The following is a 13006-nucleotide window of genomic DNA, read 5'->3' as shown; positions in this document are numbered from 1 at the left end:
AACAGGTTTACTCCTGTGTTGTGGTTCTTTGCTACGCTCCTGGTACCCTAATTTATATAAGAGTAGGAACCTAGGTGCATATTTTCTGCTTTAGTACATTTCATTTATCACATATTTATTGTACTTTTTCCACTTGTCACTTTGTGGGATTGACACAAGGTCACAGGCCATGTAGCATCACTTCCTGTGATGTCACAGGGAATAGTTCAAATAATGATTCTTCCTGTGATGTCATCACATGTGGCCAAAAGACGTGATGTTGCTTTTTCTGTCAGAAAATAAACGTACATGATATTTAAAATAATAAATATAGTTTAAACTAGAATGTTATCTCATACTGATAACCTAACACATACATCACACATTTTAGAAACAATGAAACGGTACCATGACCGAGTCATTTTATATTTTGAACCCTTTTCATGAAGTATCAATAAGGTACAGTTATAAATGCACAATAAAGTATTCACAAACATGCCCCCTTTATGCAAACAGCAAGATGTAAAACAAGCACTTTTCAGTCACTGTTTCTTTCAATTACATTTTTTTTTTTTTACAATTTCTTCCCTGTTATCATTTATTGCATTTCAAACTGAAAACATTTCCAGAATGAAAATCATTGTTTAAGCAGCAAGGAAGGGAATTCCGGAAATCGTGTATATTGTATCCTTCTTTTGCAGTTTGAGAGCATGCATTTCTTTTCAGTCCTGTGTTGTAAATACGAAATATCTCGTTATATTTTGTTTATGGCCTTTCAGCAAGTCCATAATCCTGAAGGATAAAAATATTTTCCATTTGCCACAGTGACACGTGTTGGGAGGTGAAATATGAACAGCTGCCGGCTTCCTCCGCTCAGATCGGATATCAGGGCCAGCGAGACAAGGCTTCTCTCTGTAGCCAAATTATTTCTTCTTAATGTTTAGCCCCATGAATTATACGATGAAGTAAACCTTTGGTTTGGATATAGACCAAAAATACGAAAAAATCAAATAGGTACCAGGAAATCTCAATCACCAATAGGGAATTATCACATTTTAGAAAGCCAGAACGTCTCAAACACATGCCTTTTTTTGGGAATTTAATATCCTAGGGCTGCAAAGAGGATCACATTTCTTCAGACAGGCAGGAAGAGGCAATGTCAGCGCACCAGAGGTGTTATTGACTTGCTCGGTACAAATGCCGTCCCACAGTGTTATTGACTACCAAGTACCATTGCCATCTTATAATGTTGTTAACTGCCCAGTACGATTGCCCTCTTAGAGTGTCATTGACTGCTCAGTACCATTGGAGTCCTACAAGTAGTTTATGGTAAAGTGCAATTCTTACATGGATTGCCAAATATGCATATTAATTTTATACCGGGCATTAAAGTGCTATGCTGGGATGGAGTTTTTGAATTGTAGAGGCAGTCATTAGCAACAGATTCTTTGATTAGGATCCTACAGTAAGCGTGCCTAAGGGCCTAATTAACAAAGTCATCAGTGTACCTAAATTCAACTCATTTGCGCAAATGATACACATTGTGGGTGAAAATTTACTTTTGCAAATTCGCAAAACGTGAACTTGAACCGACAATTTAATTTTCTCACACACAATATTGATCCGGTATGGTGTATTAACGTGCAAGTTTGGTGTCATATTATTTGTTAGTGAATATGGGCCTGGTTAAGATGTTGGTGGATCTGGTCCTGCCATCGCTTTTCCGTTGGTATTCCCGCCCGCCAGCTTGGCAGTCTGCTCGCTGTAGTGTGTTGGTGGGGTCTTGTAGGGAAGACCGTCCTATGTCGGCCCTCTCTGCCAGAATCTTCCTCCAATGTCGACGGCGTCATAGGCAAAAGCGGCTGTCAGATGGAGTTCCGCCAAGTATACTGCTGCGCTGATCACGATGTGCCTTTCGGCCAAGGCAACTGTGGTGGCGAAATCTCCAAACTCGGGTTGGCAGTATCAAGGAAAAAGAGGTCAAAACGTACCTTTTTTAGGTTCTCACTTCTGTCTTGAACCCCATTGTCCAGATCCTTCCTGTGCTGCTGCTACTTGACCATGACGCTCATTAACCCCATTGTCACCAGAATCTAAGGTAGGCTTCTGTGCCACTTGTCTCACTATAAATCATCTGTTATCATTAACTTTCGCCTCGTGTATTCTGACATTGCTCTTATATGCATTTTATGTATGTGTCATGCATAAGTGTACATCTTACGACTTATCCTAGTAAAATGTAGTGTCACATAAAAAATATTTATTTGGTGGTGGAGGTTGTGGGTGTTGTGCTTGTGGTGACTGTGGGTGTACATACAATAGTGTGTGTATGTTGTTGGTGTGCAATGCTATATGTGAAATTAATGGCATTATACATTACCTACATATTGACAGATTCACAACATATATGCGTAGCAATATGAAGGTAAGTAGTACTTACCTGTCTCCACACCACCATGACCTCACTCCATAAGATCAAGACTCCACCACCAGCACAACAGGAACATCTAAATTGGCTGGACGTAAACCCACCAGCCTGATGGCGACAGAATGCTGTTAGCCAGCAGAGAAGCCCGCCGAGGAACACAGTCTGTTGATGCCACATCTAAATACGGTGGACGAACCGGTGTCAGCTTGGTGGAGTACTTGTAACCGCTGTTGTGCTAGGACAACAGTAGTCCTGCCATGATCTAAATCAGGCACTAAATGCCCCTGAGGAGGCAGTGTACATTCTAGGGAAGAATTGCCATAGAAATCTGGTAAATAATCAGGTTTTGGGTAAGCAGGTGGGCAGGAGAAAATCCATACCCGGAGTGAGGATTGGGAGGGAACATTCCCAAAATTGGTGGGGTGTAGAGGGAAGTGAGGACGGGTTGTGGTGGGGAGAACCCTATAATTCAAACTGTAGCAATTGCAGTGCATTTGCATTGTGGATTCTTTTTTTACTCTTCTGCACAAAGTTGCCAATGGCCCAGTCACATGCACAGAATGTTTGTGCTCCCCCAATAAGGGCAGACTTCGTTATCATCCAGCGTCCAAAGATAAAAAGTCTTTAAAATCACTCAAGGGGCTTGAGTCAAGGGCGAAAGTTCAAAGGTGACGTTTCAGATGGAGCATGTGTTATGAAATCACAATGCATAAAAAAAGAGGTAATATTTATATTTGTTAGTGAACTGTGAACAGTGTCTCAGTAGGGGGCCTTAAGCCTTTAAGCACTGCCACGAGGACGAGCGACAGCGTGGTTATGTCATATGCTTATATGTAAACACAGTTGTGTGTATGGAAGTATTTATCTCGTAACCTGCGTCAGTTGTCCACATACGCATTTCTTTAACCATTTGTTTGTAAATAATAATTCAAATTAAATTATTCTTAATGAGGAGTACCAGAAGTAAAAACGGGTGTGTTGTTAAAATGGATTTTGGTGGCATTATTTTCTCATCAGAACTTCTATGTAGAAAGACATGCATTTTACCAACTTATGTGTATGAAGAAGCAAACCAGATACAGGAGAGCACAAGAAAAATGGCTACCTAGAAAGAGAATGTCTCACTTCCTGTTTTTCTATCCCAGTCGCCTTATGCCCTTCCTTGCTGAAATGAATGCAAAGGTAAAATTTCTCAAAGAAGGCACCTCAACCCGAATCCTTTTGTCTGACAAGAACTCAGCCTGGAGGCTTAGAAAATGTGTCCCATGAATACATTTCCTGAAGATTGTGTTTTCCACAAAATGTCCCTGGCATGCTGGGTTTGAAAAGGAATGCAATCCATATTCAAATGAGTGCTGTGGATTCTGACAAACCAATGTGCATCAGCAGATATCCCTGATTCGGCTTTTCATGCTAACAGGATTAGCTGGAAATAGCATGCCTGCACCAAGGCGCGTGCTCTGCGGAATGACCTGCCAGGGCCTCCAGGGACCACAGAGGTCCATGTCGTGGCATGCATGATTTAGAAGCTATTCTCAACACAATTAACTATTTGACCTGCAGGATGCACAGGCATATCATTTAATTAATTGCCTCACTCCCTCTTTCAAACTGTACAGCTAATTTGTATATGGGATATTGTTACTTGTGGCACAGTTCACAAATAAATAAGCATTGGGCAATATGATGGACATTTAAAAATAATTTGCTTCTTTATTATGCTAATGAAATTAAAACATAAGCGTTCTGTCTCTAATACAAATCTTAGTACAACATGTGAGTTGGCTATTGCTTTGCGTCTTAGGCTTCCAAGAGTTTACATCGTTTAAAACGTGCATTTTGGATTATTAAGTGACCATTTTTACACAATGGGCAGCAGAACATAAACAGATGCTATATTTTTATTGACAATTTTTGCTCCTCCGAGCCACTGAATTAATTGGTAAAGATGCTATTCGTACTGTGAATCATTGAATATATTTTGGTATTTATTATTTCAGAGATTTAATTAAATTGCAGTGGAAGCTATAAATGTCCTGCATTATCCTACATAAAAGTAAATAAAAAGAAATGAGATTTACTGATACAGAAGAGTCAGATGGCTGCAATGTAAGCATTGTAGGCACTTCTGTCAGAGGTTTTCACAAGGCCTGGGTCAAAACTGCACACGAGGCACTCCTTGGTGCTTGGTTCTAACCATAAGAAACACCTTCTTGGGAAAAAAAGAAAACACAGCAGCTACATCTGCCGCCATCTAGTGGTAGGATGTGTTAATAAACATTTTATAGATTGCAATGGGAGTGTGGGACCCTGAGAAGCAAAATGTCCCATCTCGTCCTCATTGTAAGCAGTTTGCAGAGACCAACTATAGTCGTATTATATTCTCATTATCAACATATTGCCCAATTGGCAGTATGAATAAGTAGTACATGTTCATTCATCAAACACAGCACCCGATAACTTCCAAGAAAGCTCAAATTCAGATAAGTGTCCATGTCATTGAGAATGTTTCAGACAAGAAATATCTCATATCTGTGTTAGAATTCTTGATTATCACACTCTTCTGGGTTCCAGGTATTTGTAGAGTTGTCGAATCAAAAATGCATGCCCTAATGTTTGAAGACTGTTAGTTTCACAGAATGTATCAGATGTTTAGAACAAAAATGATGGAAGTCTAATGATATCAAATGCATGTATCAAGGTACATATTTCGTAGAGAGGCTACTTTGAAACATCTGAACTCTCATGCCCAATATACCAAGACATAACAAAGCACCTCACCCGCACACAGCTTAGTTATAAAAACTGAATTACTATTAATTTCTATTTACCAGGGATTAATTAGAGCTCGGTCAACAAAGTTAGGATTTGAAAAGTCCGAAATTTCCCCCGTACCTCATTCCCAAGTTTGGAGCATTTTTCCCCCTTTCCCAGGAGTACTCCAGTCATCTTCTCTGCAGTAGCATGATGTGTAACATGTATGCAGAAGATTTTGCACCAGGTGAAAAATATGTCAAACTTGAATGTGACCCACATATGCATTAGCACATATAATGTTTTTCCTTCTCAGGGAAATATAATTCTTCTTAGAATACCCATTCCAAATATGCCTATAATAAACATAGGTGTTCCCGTCACATTCGCACATACATGCATGTGGCAGGTAGTATTATTTTGTTCTGTAGATCATTATCAATTGTATTAGCTGATCTCCTTTAACTGAACTAATACTACAACCCCCAAAAGGCATAGAGTTGTTACATAAAAGACAAAGGCCCTCATTAAATTTGGCCCTTGCATGCAATAATTACAGCATCTAATAAAAACCACAACTGAAGTGTTCAGTATTTATTGGGTATAATAATCAGAGCTTTTAGGGACTAACTTGCACCTTTGTGTGTGTTTACTGCAAAAAATCACAATTTTTCACTACTTACAGGCATGTTTCCAGTGATAAATATCAGCAGATTTAACCTGCCAACATTTAACCAGGGGATGAATTTTTTCTAAACAAAACTCATAATCAGTGGTGGCTCCTCAGCTAAGGCGGAGGAGCGTCGTCCCACTGCTTTTTAAGAGTGAAATTAAGGAAAAATAAAATAATAACTCGAAGTTATTAATAGCTTATTTATTCCTGCTGCGGCGTCTCTGCGGGTTGGGCGGGGCTGCTCTGCTGTCAGAGCAAGGGGGAGGAGTGGTAGGCACACTATGTAAGTGTGCATGAATGTTGGGCCAGCCGTCTCAGTCCGGCCTAACATTCATGCGCACTTTGCTTGTTCTCTACCCAGGCTGTATTGCAGCCTGAGTAAAGAACATGCCCAGGCTCCCACTGCCTGTCTGGGTGCCGAACCACAGCGCTCAGACTGCAGCGAGGAACTACGGGGGAGAGATGTGACGAGGAAGGGGCGAGAAGGTACGTTTTTTCTTTTTCTTTTTCTTTACACCCACTTCCGCACCCCGGTTTCCTCCCCCATCCCGCCTCCCCTGATCCGTGCCAGCTGTCACTGCTCCTAATTCTGATATGTGCTGTTGCTGACACAACAAAATGTATTGGCACACTCATAATAAGCCCCTAGGTCTGGGAACAAAGTATCCCATTAACATGGAGTCCTCTGGTAATCTCATTTACAGGGCAAACCAGAACCGACCTTCAAGATTTGCAAACATTTTGATAATCTTATAAATTTGTGGGTTTTCACTTTTATTTGTACCGAGGAATCCCTATAAACCTGCTCCTCTCTCTAGGCTCGCGAGAGTGAGATTTCCTCTCTTTGTAAATGCCGACGCAGAGTGTGTAACGTGCTATTTATTACTACTGTGGTGTGTGCAGAGGTGCCATGGCTCGCGGGAGGCGAAGCCTCTGGTGAGGTATGATGATGTATGATGTGTGTGTGCGTGGGTTTGTGTGCCTTGTTAACTTTCATCTTTCTCATGCCAGGGCCTTATGTATCTCATGATTCACAGGCTGCTTCACAGCACCTCTCAAATACAATTGTTAAAATCTAAATGCATTATTGTAGGAAAATGGTTTTGGCCCAAGTTTAAACTACTGTTTGTTCTCTCCGAGCCATAACTCAGTGACTGCAAATCCTAAGTAAACCAAACTGACTGCCACAAAAGAAAGGACATCAATCACCCTGATTGCTGCTGAGAAGGGCCTTGGCCACATTAATTGCCTGCAAACTGACTTGGACATTGCAAGTGATTTTTAGAGCTGGGCTATCCGTCGACGTGGTTAATATTTTATTTGCGCGTTTGCCAGACATTCCTCACTCTAAAACTCTTCGGGAAATCACTTAACGTAACAAAACACAGAGGAGGGGAAAGAAGGGCGGGCTGACCTTTTACTTCAAAACAGAAGTTACGTCATTGGACACATAACTTGCTCCTCTGTGGTCGCGGGCGCGAGATTCTCGCGATGAAGGGCGAGAGCTCGAATCTAACACTATGACAGCAGCTGTATGTGTTCGACTTCAGGCTCACAGGAAGTCGGTGCGCCCCTAGTGACTGAGATAAAAGGCGCACCAGACGGAAACTTACAACAGATCTGTGAAAACCATTTACTTTTCAGCATTTATATCCACTAGTGTCATATTCCATGACAGGCCACCTGTGGCTTTACTAACCACCCCGTGCTCCCATTGACATATGGACCCTTCATAATGTTCTTTCCTCTAAAGGGCTAGTTGCTTAGCAACAGAACATTGCCGCACTTTCTTCAAAAAGTGTTCATTGCTGTTTTAGCAGCGAGTCTCAGATTAGGGGTGAATAATTGCAGACTGTTGTAAGTAGTGCTTAGACCCACAGAGAGCACAGTGGGACCGTTACTGATCGGGCTGTTTCCCGTGTTAATTTTTCTCTGGTTAGGACGTTTAATCTGGCCCCGGGAACGTGTGATCTATGTCTGCTTTCAATCTCTATTTATTATAAATTTGGTGTGAGGTAAAGATGTGGTCGGGCAGCTAGTGAGGGTTATTCAGCATGCAGCATTGAATGGATGGGCTCTCCAAATGCTTGCAGTTCAAGCATTTTGAGCAGACCAATTTCCCAATCTCTGCATAAGGTATTCTGCCCTCCTAATTGATTTACCTGAAATGTAAATTATGTTCGGCTGGTGTTTCTTTTTTTCTAGTTCTCACTTTTTAGGTCTCGCCTAAGCAGCGCTGTATTGAAGTATGAACTTGAAGCTCCACCCACTCTCCGACCATCTTTTCAATTGACTGCTGTCACTGTCCCTTGTAAATGTTGGCTTTTCATTTGTTAAAAGGCTTATTAGTCCATCCTTAGTCCTGTCTTCTGTTGTTACCTCCCATTAAGACTGGCCCTTTTACGTGTGTTGTTACTCAGTGTGTTTCATTTACAGTCTGTCAGAACTATTTTCTTAAATGAAATTCTTCTGCCTGTTGTTGCAGGACCACTTTTCGCTTCCCAGCTTTTGTTTCCTGCTCATCATCAGAGGTGTCTGAAGGGCTCCAAGCAGTTAACTCCCCCCACCCTACTTGTTTTAAAAAGAATAATTGTGGACATACTTTATCAGCGCTGCACCTAACTCACAAGCACCACACTGGTTTCGCTTATCATTGTGTATTTCACCAGTGAATCCACCCCACTCTCTCTGCTCCCCCACCCCCCTCTTTCACCTCCCATTCAGTCATAGGGTTCCAGTCTGGCTGCCTCAAAGCAGAGCAGTGGAGCCAGGCGAACAAGAGGGAGGGTTATGCTGCAGTCTGCCTCAGAGCAGGGGCCACTGCTGTCTGAGAGAAGTCGAGATATAGGATTTGTGCTTGTAAGTGCACTATTCATGCAGCAGCATTAACTTTGGGGCACTCTGCAGCCAAGAACCTCCCGATCTGCATGTTTGTCATGACATGTCACCCACCATTGGACTGTGGGTGGGTGAGACTCTCCCTCAGGGCCCAGCCCCCTGCCCTGTGCCGCGCTCAGAGTTCTACTGTGTGCTACAGGCGGACTACGGCTTTGGACGGTCCTTCCATTGCAACCGCTGCCCTTGGCCTGTACTACAGTCCGGTGTTTCTGTGAGGCCGCTTAGTGAAGCACGATCCCATCTTTTGAGGGGGTAGGACACAGGCTGCACACCCTCAATGGCTCAGGGGGGGGCTTGGCTGTTTTCATTTAAGACCGCTCAGTGGACATGGGAGATGCTGTCCGGTGCTAACTGCCACGTTCCCAAAAGCACCAGTTGAACTTTTATGTAAATGCAGGGCAGGCCTCGTCTTACTCGCTTATGTGTCTGCAAGTGTGCAAAAATCTTCCCTTGCTTTATTCCTTGGAGGAACAGTCTGAGACAATAATTTCAGTTTAGTTCTAAATGTCTTTTATGTTTATGGAATCAGTAAAACCTGTGTTTGCCCTATGGTCTAAACCTAACGTCTCACAAAAGACATTTTGGCTTAGATTTCGGAAGGAATCTGCTCCGCAACCTCTATGTTTGCTTTCTTTTTCTTGTGGCTAAAGGAATACACAGGGTCTGAAAGTACCCGGTACATGCAGTTATTTGTATGGTATGAGCAGTTCAGGGCGTCAGGTGAGATCTCCCTTTTTAATAGCAACACCTATTTTCTGGACGTGCTTGTCATCATGGAGATGTATGTGGTAAAGAATGTGACCGCTGTCCCTGGCCATCTGCGGTCAACGGTTTTCGGTCTGTTTCAGAACATCAGGTTGTTATCTTCCAGGTGTTTAGACGTATGCAGAGTTTGAAGTGGGCAGCGGAACGACATTCCCAAGCGTTAATTTCATCAAAACCGTTTCTATACTTTATATGAATAAAAATAACCCTCCCAGAAGAGCTGAGTTGCTGCAGGTTAAAAGGGGAGAAGGATGGTCTCCTTCACCTTGAAATGAGAGAAAGGAGAAGCAGATAAAGAACAAGCATTTGCAATGCAATAGGTCTCGCATTTGCAGGAGTTTGAGCTATTGCCATTGTAAATGACAGTGTCTTTTATTTGTGTTTCGAAAACCTGCAAACGGTGCGTAAATACGCACTTTGTACTCATAATAGTTGCTTACGAGTAGCAAGGCCGGCAGTAACTGTGCCTCTTTTACTGCCAGCCTTTTTTCTCGTAAGCAGCAACAATAAGTACAAAGTGTGTGTTTACGCACCGCTTACAGGTTTTCAAAACACATAAATAAAAGGCATTGCCATTTAACATGTCATTTAAAATGCCAATAGCTGAAACTCATGCAAATGTGAGACCTATTGCATTACAAATGCTTGTTTATTTCAGCAGTCGTTATGTTTATTTAAAAAGATGTATTTGGTAAGTCCAGCAGGCTATTTTGTATGTTGTACTAAAATAAATAGAGAGCGGCCCCACACCCAAAGGGACAAGGCTTATAAAGCCAAAAAGATCTCCATTTCAGAACTCAATCAAAATTGCATAAAGTCATTTAATAATTTGTGCCTATCGTCTCCATCTCACACTCAATTATACCACGAATTGAGCCAAAGATCAGTGCCACAAATATATAGAAATTGGTAAGATGTTTAATATCACATCTACCAAAATCACATCACAGTTAAAAATTCCTATAACAACTTCATCAGACCATAACCTGATCACACTAACAGTTTTTTATGTAGCACCAATAAAGAAAACCACAATAAACAGCGCATTTAAAAACAATCATAACTAAAAACACGATACATAAAAAAGCCACATGGGTCTTTACACAGTACTAATCTGTTCCAATCAATGTTCAGGATGCCTGATTTTCAATATGATCATTTATTTAATCCATATGTTCATCAGATGTAGTACAAAATTATACGACTCGTGTGGTTGTGTTGAACTTAGGGAATCACTTTGACCATTTGTGCACTTCCGCTGCTGTATAGAAACATGTCTATACTCTTTGAATGCCGTGACTTGGACTTGGCCTATCAGTTCAAGCTGGACTGTTCCTATTGGAGCAGAACAAATGCTGAATTGTTTATGGCTGGGTTCAGTCTAAGGTGACATGATGGGCAAAAAACGATTGACCAGTGGCTGAGATTAATTCAGGCATTCCTCTCATTAGTTTTGAATTTCTCAGTGCGATGACCCAAGTGCCATGACTGTAATGCCCAAATGTGGGATCCATGGTCATTGTGCAAATGGAACCAAGCTGCACCCTACTGAGGAGGCCAAACTAGTCTGAGGTTGCTTGTGTCCTGGTTCGGAATGGACCTGGTCTGGCAATTTTGGTTGAACTGTACCTATTATAGCAAGGCCAAGATTAACTTACATATAGCTGGGTCCTGCCTGTGGTGACAGGATCAGCAGAAAAACGATGGAGTGGATGCTGTTGAGTTGTTACCAGTGGCTGGGATTTATTTAAGCATCCCACCCATCATTTTTGAATATCTCCATAATTATATGGTAACCAAAACAGAATGTGAACTCTGAAATACTTTGGGGCATATCAGCAAGAACCGGAGATAATTATCTCTCAGCGCACTTAGCGCGAGGATAATTATCGCTGGCTAACGCTGATTTTTATTGCTGTGATAGCGTACTATCAGCAACGCTCATCTCAACAGCGATAAAAATCATGGCGCAAACTGCCAAATGTGCGATTATCCCTGGAAATCCAGTGATAATCGCACAACGTTTGGAGAATGCTTGCTGATAGGGCAGGGACAGACTTAGCCATGATATCCACCTTCCATAGGATATCATGGCTAAGTCAGATGACAAGCAGGCATAAGGAAAGTAGCGATAACCGAGGTTAGCGCTACTTTTCTTATCGCTCTGCAGGTTAGCGTGAGGCTTGACAATAGGAGAAATGTCGCTTAGCGACATTTCTCCCGTTATTCTGGGGAAGAACGCCCACTTTGCATCTCATTAGAGATGCAAAGCTTGGCGTTAAGGGAAAGGGCGCTGAGGCAAGGATTCATGCGATAGCGTGACCTTGCTAATAGGGCGATACAATTATCGCCGCTTTCCGGCCGAAAACGGCCGCTAAAGCGGCGATAATTGTCTTGCTGATATGCCCCTTTGTGAGATGCAACTTATCTCCATTCTCCACTTGCTGACACAATCAAGGAAATGGAGGATGTATGGGGCACATTTACAAGCCCATATCACCACAGGAACGTTCCTGTGGCGACAAACCCTTCGCCTTATTTAGAAGGCGACGTTAAGCCACTTAGTGTGAAAGGGGCGTGCAATGGATGTTGTGATAGGCGTTCTGCCGCAACACCCACTGATTTTGATGCTGTCTTCTATTTACAAAAATGGCGTAAATAAGAAGCAGCGCTAAAAGTAATACCAGGGAAAACCTGGCGAAATGAGGAGAAATTGTTATTTTCTCCTTGTTTTTGCTGTTTCTATGTGTGCTGCATTGTGCAGCACACATAGAAACAGCAAAATGTCATGAATGGTTGTGTAAGGGCATAAGGGTGTCCCTTCCAGCACATACACAGTTTTAAAAAAAAGGACGATTTGCAACTTCTATGTGTTCTGCACAATGCAGCACAAATAGGAGTTTCAAATCGGCATTTCTTCCTTCACATACACAATTCCTTCCTGCACATACACTTTCCTGCACATACACAATCATTACCCACAACCCAGACACCCTTGCACTGTGGTGCAAGGGTGCCTGCATTGGCGATAGCCAGCCAGTGCTAGGGGACACTCAGGGATGCGCCGCATTCTTGTGAAAACGGCGCATCCCTGCGTTTTCAGAATGGTGAAGAGTGGCATTAGCAATTTTTGCTTAACGCTTCGCCATTCTGTTGCAAATATGCCCCTACGTTCCCTTAACCCCTTGAGTGCCCATGATGAGATGATCTCGTCATGGGCCGCGGTTGCGCTGTGCCCATGACGAGACTATCTCGTCATGAGCCCCGCCCGCTAATGAAACGCCCGGCACAGGGCGTGGAAAGGGCGGGGCACTCAAGGGTTTAAGCTTTCTCATGACTCTAATTATGAAGGTGCAGTAAACTCAATTTTTATAAACATTCCATTCACTCAGTCAATAATGAAGATAAAAGTTCCGCCCTTTGCGGTGCCTGGTCATAACAGTTTGCTTGCATGTGCATACTTTTACAGGCTGTATTGTTTCTGTAGAACTTTGTATACTGCTCCCAGA

The 13006-nt window shown here is 42.4% G+C and overlaps 1 protein-coding gene across 2 annotated transcripts in view; it reads right to left on the bottom strand.

Annotated features, from left to right (window-relative positions):
* The window catches only part of ROBO1 (roundabout guidance receptor 1), a 1505960-nt gene that overhangs the window by 781618 nt on the left and 711336 nt on the right, over nucleotides 1–13006 (bottom strand). The window lies entirely within an intron of this gene.

Source organism: Triturus cristatus, chromosome 8 (assembly GCF_964204655.1).
Source record: "Triturus cristatus chromosome 8, aTriCri1.1, whole genome shotgun sequence".
In the NCBI taxonomy this organism is placed as follows: domain Eukaryota; kingdom Metazoa; phylum Chordata; class Amphibia; order Caudata; family Salamandridae; genus Triturus; species Triturus cristatus.
Note: the sequence above shows the minus strand (reverse complement) of the source record. Positions and strands in the feature narration are given on the sequence as shown.